Here is a 13,483-nt window from a genome sequence, read left to right as displayed (position 1 = left end):
GTGTCACTGACATCGGGTCCTACCTGTCATCCCTAACCTCGCGCGTTTGACCACGCCGGTGATGGCATTGACTGACGTAAACTTAATGACGATGAGTCCAACGGCGACGGCCAATGTACCAAAACGATCACCATGACTAGGCGCATCGATTAACGTCCCTATTTGTACTGATTACGGCCCTATACAAGCTCAACGTTGGCCATGGCGAACGCGGCGTCTCGGCGACACTATGCCGGTGAAACAAGGCCGGTAACAGTCAAACTAAGCGCTTAGAAATGATCAGCATCTCACCCCAAACGTGTTGAAGCAAAGAACGAGGCCGGAGAAGCTACGGTGACACGGGTTGATGGTGACAGCGGTCACGGCGGAGCAGACTTCGTCGACGATGGTGTTCCGATGACTGTAGTGGGCAAAATGACCAAGCAAGAATGGATTAAGCACCACAGCATCGAGATGAAGCTGTAGGGACAACAAGCAAGGGCAACGGCTCACCGGATGACGCTGGCCGCGGTGAAATAGAATCTCAGGTGAGGTTGCCGGCCGCGAGGAAGAAGGGTTGCTAGCGGTGGTTCCCGGCGGAATCAGATGACCCAAATAGGGTGGATGGATGTGCAAGGAGGAGATGGAGCTAGGACACTGCTTTGTTGAGGCTGGTTTGCGCTGAGAAGGCGAGGCGAGCTCGACGGAGCTAAGACGACGGCGTCGGGAAACAAAGGAGAGAAAGGAAAGCCGACGACGGCGTCAAAGCTTTATAGCGTGGCCAAGAGAGCGAGGGAACGACACGTAGTGACCATCTCATGCCAGCGCGAAGCCGAGGGCAGCCACGGGCGCGTCTGGAAGACCGGAGAAAGGACGCCGACGGTGGGGCGGTGGTCGTGGTACTGTTCACCAGAATTACAGAATTGCCATTTGTTTTTAATTTCAAATTACTCCTAAATTTGTATAACAACTAAAAAATCTCCAAAAATAAAAGTTGCTCAAAATCCAAAGTTCTACAACTTTGCTTTTATAACCACCCCCAAATTCGGTCTACATTTTGAAATGACATTTTGAAATCAAATAGGGGACATTTAACGAATTACGCCTTTTCAAATTACGTCAAAATTTTTATAACAACTTTGAAAACTCCAAAAACAAACTTTGCATAACTTGACAAGCTCTACACTTTTGCTTTAAGGCTCAACCCTAAATTATGCTTAGATTTTGAAATGAGTTTTCAGAGTATAATTTAAATACTAAAAATCAGGGTTTTCTTGAAAATTCAAATTATAACCAAACTTTGAACTTGATCCAAACATTACAATTCAACACATACCACATAAAGGTAAACTTGTTTTAGTGTATACATTTAAAAATTTTCACTAAATGCCAAATGCTTTGCAATGCACATGATAACATGGTAGGTTTTAGTATTTAAACACTCGAGGTGTTACAACTTCATCAGCGAAGTTCTCAACAAACCCATGACTCGTTATCCTCAGGTCCAGAAGCTGTTATACGCCGTCCTAATTATGTCATGCAAGCTCCACCACTACTTCAAGTATTACAAGATTATCATGGTCACCGAATTCCCTCTGGGGGACGTTCTCCGCAACAAAGAGGCCAACAACCATATCATCAAGTGGGCTATCGAGCTTGGCACTGTGACAGAACCACCCAATTTATATAAGATCAAGTACGGTTGTCCCCGCTAACACGTTGACACGTGCATACTTTCACTTATATAAACCCAGTAGTCCGCCGAGTGTCACACAGGACCTCAGTAAATCAACATCACAACCAAGATCGCATGATTAAGCAAATACACATCACATACACAGAGTTGCAGCGGAAATAATATTACAATGAGTTCACAATTAATAGTACAAGTTTGAGGGTTTCAAAATTGATTAGTGAAAACAACATAGCTTTCAAATGATTACATTAATATAAGTTTCAAATACATTGCTAGCATAAGTGACATCCTCAGACAAAAGCATGTAGATGAGAAGTAAATATAGAGTCACCGAGCCCACCGGCGGTTAACCACCATCTTCAGCAAGCCAAAACCTCACCTGCAACATGATGGGATAAACACTAAGTACTCGAATGTACTCAGCTAGACTTACCCGTCATGACAAGAAATAAAATTGACTCCAAGGAGTACGCAAGGTTTTATAAGTGGAGGTAGCTTGACAACATTTTGCATAAAAACAATTAACTCAATTATATAATTATAATTCTGTCATCAAGTTAATTATAACTATCCATCTCTAGATTAGCAACTATCCTGTGCCAAACATGTGGTATACCATTTTAAGAGCATACAATAGTAACCATAGCATGTGTAGTAATTCCATATTTATCCGAACCATCAACTTCTGTAATGCAATTACTACGATGTTGGGGATAGCCAAGTTTCTCACTATCCGGGAGAGACGGTGATTCAAATCGATTTCAACCAGCTAGGAATTTATTCCTAACACAAACCCAGGTAGACCAGATCATTAGTCGCCTTAGGTCACCTTTAGTACAACTCAGGTACACATTTTACGGGTTCGTACCACGCCGCATAATCAAGGACACCAAATGCCAGGACGTTCAGGACTACCCTGCCCTTGGGCTCAGTTTGGCTCCCTGCAAGGAGTGCACAACAAAATGGGGCCTAGCCTGAGTTGAGCTACTCGGCTTCGTGGTCGGAACAAGTTATCCAGCCAGCTAAGTGATAGATATGCGTTCAATTTTGTCAAAAGTGCCAACAACGGTACGGTCCTTAATCGACACAGACGGGGATAGATCCACACTCAAGACCTCCATGTCTTGTTGCTTCTCTATCGACATCCCACCTGGTCTCCATTTACATTATCCCATGGTTCTTTTCCACGATAGCAAATATAGCCAAACATGCTTCGGTATCCACCTATATCTCGCAAGTGACAGGAAATCACCTGATTTCTACTGGTCTAAGCATGGCTAAGCCCGAGTTCGATCCTGGACCTACACAGGGTTAAAGGTATATTTCTAGACAAGGAAATTATATGCATCAAGTGGTTCTAATCAACTCTTATAACCTAATACATCAATCATAAAAGACTCGAGTAATATTTTGTAAAACACTGGGAGACTTATAATGCTCTGGGGCTTGCCTGGGATCCAACACAAGTCAGTTCAGTTAGCTTGCACCGTCTTGGTGACATCTCCGGTCCTAGCACTTGCTTAGTCCTTTCATCTTCGGGATAGATCCACCAAACCAAATCTTTGAGTTCGGCTCCACATCACATCCTTCATGTGGTTCATCTAGCGTACCTAAATGAGATGCAAGATGCATGTGTATGAATGTGATAAATGGTAACACAAGATTATACAAGACATAGACACCAATAGCTATTTAACTAACATCACACAACTAACTATAGAGAGCAAGCACATCAAACATGACACAAGTTTAACAAGGTCACAAGTATCATAACTTAACCATCAACAAGGGCATAAGCCACACTTAGCAACACATGGAGTAAACAATCACAACTAGCATATGTCTATTTCTGGACAGCAAACAACAGCTTCATGTTTGGGTCATAACTAGAGTTATACAAATCCAATAGCCATGCAACAAGACATTCTAGAAAGCTTATGAAATTTTCTACAATTCATCTTTAATCATAGTCAAATATACCCATTTACAGAAACTGGTCTAAACAAGACAGAGAGCAATCAATTCTGTAACCCAACTTTAAAATGTTGTAACTCTTAAACTACTTGGCCAAATGACACCAAATTTTAACAGAAGCTAGATACATGAATTATCTACAACTTTTGTATAAACAAGTTTCACAACAAAGCACATTATCATAAAGAACTTTGCTAAGTTTCTAGATCTATCCATAAACCACATCGGCAAGAAAATAATTATTAACTTATGTTGCAAACACTTAATTGGGCAAAACCAACTTTACCAATATTTCACACATGACTAAAGAACACCAGAAAGCATGGTGCTCACCTCTAAATAAATTTTCTTAAAGCATTTCTTAATTTATTTAGACATCAAGGTGTATTTATGAACACATACCAAAAGTGTACAATAAATTCTACAAAAATTACAGTAGCTCACATATCCTATCAATAGTCTACTATACAAATTTCATACCATTTGCATAAGTATAGCTGCCTCTATGAAAAAGATAATTTGCTATTGCAAGAAATCATGTGAGAGCAAGATAACCAATAACTTACTCATACTTCATCCAATACTCATGAAATTTTTACCACACATCAACTATCACATGAGTAGCATGCCACAAAAATTTCACTTCATTTGGAGCCCTAGATCTGCAGTTATGGAAAATAACAAATTCAACTAGCATTACAACCTTACTGCACAAATCTATTTTTGTAGCTAAAACTTTAAACTAAAACATACCATATTATAGATCAACTGCATAGACAATTTCACTAGGATTCCAAAAAGTCCTCATTTGCTATTTTATGAATTTCCTATGAATTACTATGAATTTCCAAAATTCAACAAATTTCCTGTAAAAAGGTCCTTAACAACACTATTCATTCGAGTCATAGACTTCGCAGTTAGGCCCTTCCCTTTATTCAAATTTATGCGCGAAGTCCTTGGTTGGAATTTAGAGCAGAGACGCATGTCGGGCTTGCTGTTGCCGGTCGGAGGAGGCTCGTCGGCGGCGAGGGAGTGGAGGCGGAGCACCAGGAGGTTGGTGCGCACTCGTAGTTGGCCGCAGCTTGCTCCGCAGAGGCCCGACGCAGCCTGGCCATGGCAGCGGCGAGCTCGGGCACGCCTCGGCCATGGTGGCGTCCGCGCACGACCGACAGTTGTAGCGGCGAGGCGACACGGCAGTGGCGGTGAACGGCACGAGCATGGAGCTAGGCATGGGGAGGCCAAGGGGCAGTAGCACCTATAGCAGTAGCGGCAGCACGAGCTTTGTCGAGCGGCAGCACAAGCTTTGCCGCTCGGCAATGGCGGCCATGGCCACAGCTCAGCACAGAGCGGCTGGCGAAGCGAGGAGCGGTAGCGCGCGAGAGAGGGAGGCGTGGGGCAGCTCTGGCGCATGGTTTTGGAGGAGCAGGGCATGAGGCGACGCGTGGCAAGGAGGTGGGACGCGTGGCAGCGGCATGCGGTAATGGTGGGGTGTGCTCTGGTGCATGGTGGCCACGCAGGCAAAACGTCGAGCACGTGGCGAGCGTCGGTGTGGGCAAGGTGGGCGCCGAATTGGGCCAGATCTGGGCCGATTCAGACCTTGGGCCCAAAACAAAGTTTGTTCACCTCGATGTGCTCTATATTTCTCATTTAAGTTGCCAAGTCATTAGAGCTCTTGATCAGCGTATAATTAGTGTCCCATTAGCAAGTGTTAATGCATTGATAACGATTACCAAACTCCAAAAATCGATGGTCAAGACAAGGTCCAACGAGTGCCATCTTTATACATGCTCTTTGACATCATGTACACTTCAACTTTTATCTTTGGACCAAATTGAGTTGCTTAACAAAATTTGGAGAACACGAGACGTCAATGCTGATGTCGATGAATTTCTAGACTTAGAATATTTCTAAGTGCTGAAATCAGCAGCAGGTTCCAACTTTGAGCCACTGCTAGACTTGGTTCCAAGCCGATCTATGGTATACTCCAAAAACAAAGTTTCTTCTACATAACATGAACTTCAACTTTTATTTAATGTCTAACTTTAAAATAGGTGCAAAAGCTATAGTTCTACTTTGACCAAAGTAGGATTACGATAAAGCTTAAATTATCCTTTGTGATCCATTGGAGCATTTTCTTGGCATTTGCTCACCATGAACCTTTCATGACTTTTGTTATAGAGTTCATCTAGAGTCATTTGGGTAAGGTTGCAAGGTTTGGTTGATGACCTAGAATTCCATTCACTTTATAAAACAATCCAGACAAGGACATAACTTGTCATTTCATGTGACTTCTTGATTCCAAACTTCACGAAACTTTTCCATGGATCAATATAGATGGATATTGATGCGAGACACATGAAACAAGTACATCCAGCATTACCCAAGCACACTTTTTAGAAAGGGCAGCATGTAAGCAATGGTGCAGGGTCCAAGTTTAAGTGGTGGCTCATTTTCATATGTTTGACCTAACATCTCTATCACCACTTAACATGCCATGGTTGAGCTTAAACCCATTCTTAATTGGTGACAAACACCTAGGGTGTTACATACTCCATTGAATTCAGAAGCAGGCCTACCATCAAGTCTCAGGTGCTTGCTGACTTCATCACTGAGTGGAATGAGATTCAAGAGCCTATCGCTGCTACTTGTCCCAAGCACTGGGTGATGCACTTTGACGACGCTGTCAACATCAATGGTGCTGGTGCGGGCATTCTATTCATCACGCCGACCAAGGATAAGCTCCGATATGTTCTCCAGATACATTTTGTCCATCACGCCAACAACGCCGCTGAATATGAAGCATGTCTCCATGGACTCCGTATAGCCATTGAGCTCAGTGTTAAACACGTCATGGTATACGGGGACTCTGCACTAGTCATCAACTAGCTCAATAAAGACTGGTTTTGCTCCAGTGAGAAGATGGATGCATATTGCGCTGAAATTAGGAAGCTTGAAGGAAAATTCTACGGTATCGAGTACCACCACGTGGTACGCGATCAAAATCAGCTCATCGACCACTTATCCAAGTTAGGCTCCTATCGCGTCGTGATTTTGCCAGGGGTCTTTATTCAAAATCTTCTAGCGTCGTCCATTAAGGAAGATAAGAAAATTCAGAAAGTTCCCCCCGCCGAGTAGAGGGTACTTACGGTACCTTCGCCGGCCGCCGATTGGAGGGAACAGTTCATCAAGTACCTCTCTAGCGCTGAAGTACCCACCAATAAGAATGAAACCGAATGTCTAATCCATCGAAGCAAGCATTATGTGCTGGTGGATGACAACTTGATGAGGAAAAGTACCAAGGAAGGGATACTGCAAAAATGCATCATCCAAGAAGACAGAGTGAAGCTACTTCACAAAATTCACTCTGGTTCCTACGGCAACCACACGGCCTCGAGAACACTGGTCGGCAAAGCTTTCTGAGCTAGTTTTTACTAGCCCACAGCCATCTCCGATGCAGAAGACCTCGTCCGACGTTGTGAAGGATGCCAATTTTTCATCAAGCAAATACACATGCCGGCACAAGAGCTACAGACCATCTTAGCTTCCTGGCCCTTTGCATGCTAGGGACTAGATATGATTGGGCCTTTCAAGCTAGCGCTAGGTGGTTTCTAGTACGTATACGTCGCCATCGACAAGTTCTCCAAGTGGATCAAGTATAAACCGCTCGTCTCGACTATAGCAAATAAAGCAGTCGAGCTCTTCGAAGATATCATTCACAGATTCGGTCTCCCAAACAACATCATCACCGACCTTGGAACTACGTTTACTAGCCATCACTTTTGGGACTTCTACGAAGACCGGTGCATCTCCATCAAATACGTCTCTGTTGCCCATCCTAGAGCCAATGGCTAGATTGAATGGGCAAACAACATGATCCTTGATGCCCTAAAAAAGAGGCTATATCAGAAAGAAGAAAAGCATCTGGCTAGATGGTTCAAGGAGCTACCAACTATAGTCTAGGGACTGCGCACTCAAGCTAGTTGCAGCACCGGTGTGTCTCCATATTTCTAGGTCTACGGCTCAGAAGCTATACTACCAGCGGATATTGCCTTCCTAGCACCTAGGGTGGAAAATTATGATGAAGAGCAAGTTGTAGCTGTTCGAATAGAGGACATCAACAGGGTTGAGGAAGAATGCCTAATCACTTGCGTCTACATAGCCAAGTATCTAGAAGGCTTGCGAAGGTACTACAACCACAACATCAAATGTCGTTCATTTGCTGTCGGCGACCTCATTCTCCACAGAAAACAAAAAACTGAAGGGAACAAGCTCTCCTCCCCATAGGAAGGTCCTTACGTCGTCAAATAGGTTACCCGACCAGGGTCTTATCGCCTATGTGACTTAGATGGAATCAATGTCCCCAACTCATGGCACATCGAGCACCTTATACGTTTCTATCCTTGAAATGCTCTAGATATGTACTCTCCACTTTATGATGAATAAAGTTTTGGTCTCTATAATTTGTCTCCATTTTTTCTCCATTATGGTTTAATCTCCACTTACAGTCATCGAGCTCTAAGCTACTCCATAACGAACTCCAATTCAGAATCGCCAGCGTATTTTGCCAAACATGTTCTCCATATCGCCAACCTCATTTCTCCAAATTGCCAACGTATTTCGCCAAACGAGTTTCTCCAAATCGCCAACCATGTTTCTACAACTCTCCAACATTTTCGCCGAATGGGTTTCTCCAAATCACCGAACACTTTTCTCCAAATCTCCAAAATGTTTCGCCGACCACCAAGCAGCACACGTTCTGTTTTGTTCTTTATGCAAAAGTCCTAGTCTCCGATCTCTCCCTACATGTGCTATGGGCTCCGCGCTCTGCGTTATGGATGGTCGACTGTGGTTCCTTGGTCATGCCTATTCCTCCTACAAGTGCACGGGCTCTACGTTCGATGTTATGGTCTATGGGCTAGCCAAGGCTGAGAGTTTAGTAAAGAACTAACTGCTCAAACGCCACTTATACTACGTTTATTTCCAAGTTATTTTGCCAACCACCATGCAGCACGCGTTCCGCTCTACACTCTATGGAGAAGACCCAGTCTCTGATCTCTCCCTACACATGCTATGGGCTTCGTGCTCTGCGTTATGGGTGGTCGGCTACGGTTCCTTGGTCACGCCTGTTCCTCCTATACGTGCATGGGCTCCACGCTTGACATTATGGACTATGGGCTAGCTGAGGCCAAAGAGTTCAATAACAAACTAACTGCTCGGCTACTACTTATACTATGTATAATTGCATTGGGTTATTACTACAACAATTTTTCACTGCAAATACAAGCAGATGTTATAGATAATATTCTCCGAGCAGATCACTGAGCTCTGCCGTCACCGTCTGTCTCACCGAACAGGTCTATGCTGTCGGTCAGCTTTTTTGTCGCATCCTCCACCTCATCCTCCAGCTGCTAAGTCTCTGCCTCGCCCATCCCTTTGGCAAATCCGGCAATAATTGCCTGAAGGTCAATGGATTGATAGTGGGACCGAACCACCGCAAGGGCATGAGTAATGACGGTAACAATGGCGTCATGGTTGAAGCTCTCCCACGCCACCTTGCACCTCTGGATGATTGTGTTTGAACATGGCGGCCTACCGTCGGGCTGAGGAGCCACCTCTAGGTTGATGCAGTTGAGCATCGGTTTAACTCCGGCAACTACAGCGTTGAACTTCTCCCTTTGGGTCCTGGCCTCCTGCACCAGCACATCAAACTGTGCCTTAACCCTCCGACGGTAGTCTACAAGCATTACAAGATTCCATCAAGCAAGAAAACTACTTCAATAGTAACTCCGACCAGGAAGTACTCACCTTTCAGCTCCCCAGCCAGTTTGTCTGCTCGCCCAAACTCCTTCGCCTTCTCCTCTTGGAGTTGCTCGACTGCCTGGCATAGCTGGCTAAGCTCCGCATCTTGCTCTACAAGCACAATGGTCATCAGTAATAATGATACTTTAGCAATGCCAAGCAATCTCACCGATCAGACATACCTTTCTTCTACTCAGAGACTTTCCGTAGCTACTCCAACTGCTCGTAAGCACCCCTCAGCTCCTCGGAGACAATGGCCAGCTGCTCGGACTTGCTCCATAGCTGCTTGGATGCGGCCGCCAGCTGCTTAGATAGGATGCCCTTCTAGTATTCTAGGTCCCGCGCATCGGACTCTGCAAGGTCTCGCTCGCGCTGGGCCCTCTAGATGTTTCTCTCTATGAGGTTCATCGCCTCCTTGAGTTTTTCATTCTCCTCGATGAGAGGCTCCATCCTCTTTATCAGCTGGTGCTGCTGCTCGGTAATCTGAGTTATCCCCTACAAATGCACAATGATAATGACAAACTCTGATCTCCAACGTCAAACACAAGCTCTCTAGATGCAGTACTGACCTTGATTTGTTTCATCACTCCGGCAAGGGTGGATTTTAGTCTCCTCATCTCCCTGGTGGTGTCCTCCTCCTCGACAACCACCACCTCATCGCCACACTTGCGGAGGATTCAGACAGGTTGGGGTCGGGGTTCAGCATGCTCGATCTCTTCCACCTCGTCCTCCTCTGCCACAGCTGGAGGCACCACCTGGGGGCTCGATCGTTGGATAGCATGTCCGACCATGCCCTCCGATGCCTTAGGCAGCGCCGTTTGCTCTGCCAGCACCGTAGGCCCCTCTACTCTGAATGCCGGGGCAGCCTCTGCCCCTAAAGACCCAGTGGTTTCTGTCATCACCTCTGGTACTGTCGCTGACCCATTAGCCATCGAAGCCAACCTCTCACCGCCACAGGCCATCGAGCAACCGAGGACTCTAGGATGGGGTCTACTAGCACCTCTTCTGCTCTAGGACTAGCCTTTAGTTGCTCGACAGTCTAGACAGGCAGGGTCAGATCCTCCACATGCTTTGCACTGCATCAGATCTTCTCGTCAGTCGCCAAAAAAGCTAAGAAACGATAACAAAGTAACTCCAAGGCAAGGATACTTATGGTTTGGTCTGCCAGTACAATTTCTTGAACCGACGATGCCTACCCGAGCCCCTAGGCATGGCCATGGGGTTGACTTCTATGCTCTAGGGTGGTGGTCCCGCCTCCTCCACCGTCGGCCTCTGCTCTACCCACCGCTCAGGGACTTCCTCCGCCTGCTGCTCGAGGACTCCCATTGCCTATTGCTCGTGGGCTCCCATTGCTAGTTGCACGAGGACTCCCCTCGCCCGCTGCTCAAGGACTTCTTCACCTCTCTTTGATTATTCCTCCGTGCGCGTGCTGCACAGAGGTGCTTCAGTGTTCGGTGGAGGAGCCACCAGAACTTCGTCATCATCCGACCACTCGAACACCGTGGTCCTTTACATTCGAGTGGTCTGGTCACCACCAAGCGAGATGATGCCTAGTTTGAGGGGAGCGGCGGCCGCCGTCTTCCTCTTCTTCCGGGCTAGCTCATCTACCGCTGCCCTTTTCCCCTAGATTTTCTCCAACACCGGGGATGGGCTCTCCGATGAGACGTTGACGGTTTCCTCCTTAGGCTACGGTGGTGGCTAGGAATCTACTCCCTTCGGCCAATCACTCCTCGGCATGCCCAAGAAGTATACTACTCTTTCCTATGAATGGATCTTCATATGAGTAAATCAGTTAACTGCTCAACAATGACAAAAGATAAAAAAGCATCAGGAATACACAACTAAGATATTTACCTGAGGTAGATTTTTGCAACGAAAGGGTTTCATCTGCCCTAGCAAGTTGAATGAGGCAAGTGGAGCGAATAGCTCTATGGCCTGCTCCTGCACAACATCCCTCGACAACATCTCCGACCTCTCCCAGGTACCGTCGGTCTCCCCTTTGAACTCAAAGGCGAGGTGGGCCCTCTCCTTGTAGGGCTGGATACGACGCACTATAAAGCTTGCCGCCACTAATCCACCATTGATCTTCATGTCCTTTATTAAGCCAAGGAGCTCCCTCACTTGCTCCATATCAGCGCTGCTTGGTGTCTCTAACCAGCTCCTCTGGCTCTCCAGTATGTGGTCGGCGTTACAGCGGACTGCAAGGTGGCTCTGCTTCATGTACAACCACCTGGTGTTCCACCCCTTTAGTGATGTGCTTAGTGGAATAGTAAGGTATTCCCCCTGCCATCCCATCACACAGCTGAAGATATACTCCACCGACCACCTTGGAACCACCACCGTTTCTCTTCTTCAGCCAGAACAGGTGACGAAAGAGATTAAAGTGTGGAAGGATTTCAAGATATGCCTCACAGAAATAGATGAAGATAGATATGTGCAATATGGTATTTGGGCGAAGGTTGCATAGACTAATCACCTAGAGCTCCAATAGATCCCTCAAGAATAAATGAACAGGAAATCCCAACCTATGCCAGAAATAATCCTCAAATACCACCACTTCATCGGTATGAGGCATGGGGAAGGGCTCACCGAGGGTCGGACGCCATCTGGCGGTGACACAATCAGGCAAAACGCATGCCTCCACCAATCTATTGACCTTTGCCTCTCCCATCCATGATGACACCCACTCTTCGTCACGTTGTATTTCGACGCTCGCCTTCTGGGGGCTCGTCTTCTTTGGTTTTGCAGCTCCCTTCTTTGGTGCCATCTCTCAAATCTGGCTAGGGTTTAGCGTCGGAAGCAGGAGTAAATGTGAATCTAGAAATGCGACAATGGAGGAGGAAGATGAAATGGCAAAGGGCAAAAGGTATGAGCGCGGGGTGCGGCGGCGCAGTTATAAAGCACTCCCCTACCTCTTCGCATTTGAGGGTTTTGGGAAACTATTCCCATGATTTGCGTTTCTCTGAATTCCCCGCAACTGAAGGTGGGCCGTTATCTGGGCCTTCGTGCAGGCTCGACCCGTATTGCTGATTTATCTCCACAATTTGTTATGGCTCGCCTAATATTATAAGGCCAACCACTGAATATTATAACGACGTATAGGTTTCACTACTATGGAGGGTACAACCTTGGACACCCATGACAAACCACATGGGCTGCGCCCCCAGGGGTGGCCAAGCCCACAAGACAAAGCCTTGCGGGGGCACGACTCTACTCGGCACCTTCCGCAAGACACTAGAAAGATATCCTAAAGATACTACGAGATCTGTTAGGATACGTATGATCCCAAGATTCCTGTAATCTATTATTACTTTTCGGTTATCTCTCAGATCTAACCGACTTGTAACCCTGCCCCTCGGACTATATAAGGCGAGCAGGGACCCCTCCAAACTAACGCAATATCATACGATAGCTAATACAAACCAACAGACCACAAGAGTAGAGTATTATGTCATACTGACGGCCTGAACCTGTCTAACTCATGTGTCTCTATTGCCTTCTTGTTCTTGATCACACGCTTCTCTACCGATCAATCTACCTTCGTGGGATACCCCTCGGAAGACTGCCGACGATATTCTATCGACAACTGCAAAATTTAAATTTTTAGTTTAGTATATTGAATCGATCTGTATAAAGGCGCAACTATTTCCTTTGGTTTCATGGATGTCTTAATTTTGCTGGTAAAACTAGCTTTTCAGATATGCTCTATTGATTTGATTTGCCAGCAAGCGGAAAAATGTGTTGTGCAAGCTGTCTATACAAAAACAAATCCCTGAAAGCTATATAATCTAGTATGGCAAAACTGTATATAGCCTACAGGCACCTAAGGGCCTGAGAAGCGGTGCCTTCATAGGTGATTGAGCTATCTGTCTGAGGATGAATTGTATCTGCTAACCCTTTCCATGAAGTGTGAAGTGGCATCACTATAAAAAGAGCAATGAATGGTGTAAAAATTATGGACCACAAAATAACCATAAAGGCTAATTAACTTGAGAACTTAGATGTCCTATTGTTGGAACAAAAATGGCATTTCCA

Source organism: Miscanthus floridulus, chromosome 8, assembly GCF_019320115.1.
Source record: "Miscanthus floridulus cultivar M001 chromosome 8, ASM1932011v1, whole genome shotgun sequence".
Classification (NCBI taxonomy): domain Eukaryota; kingdom Viridiplantae; phylum Streptophyta; class Magnoliopsida; order Poales; family Poaceae; genus Miscanthus; species Miscanthus floridulus.
Note: the sequence above shows the minus strand (reverse complement) of the source record.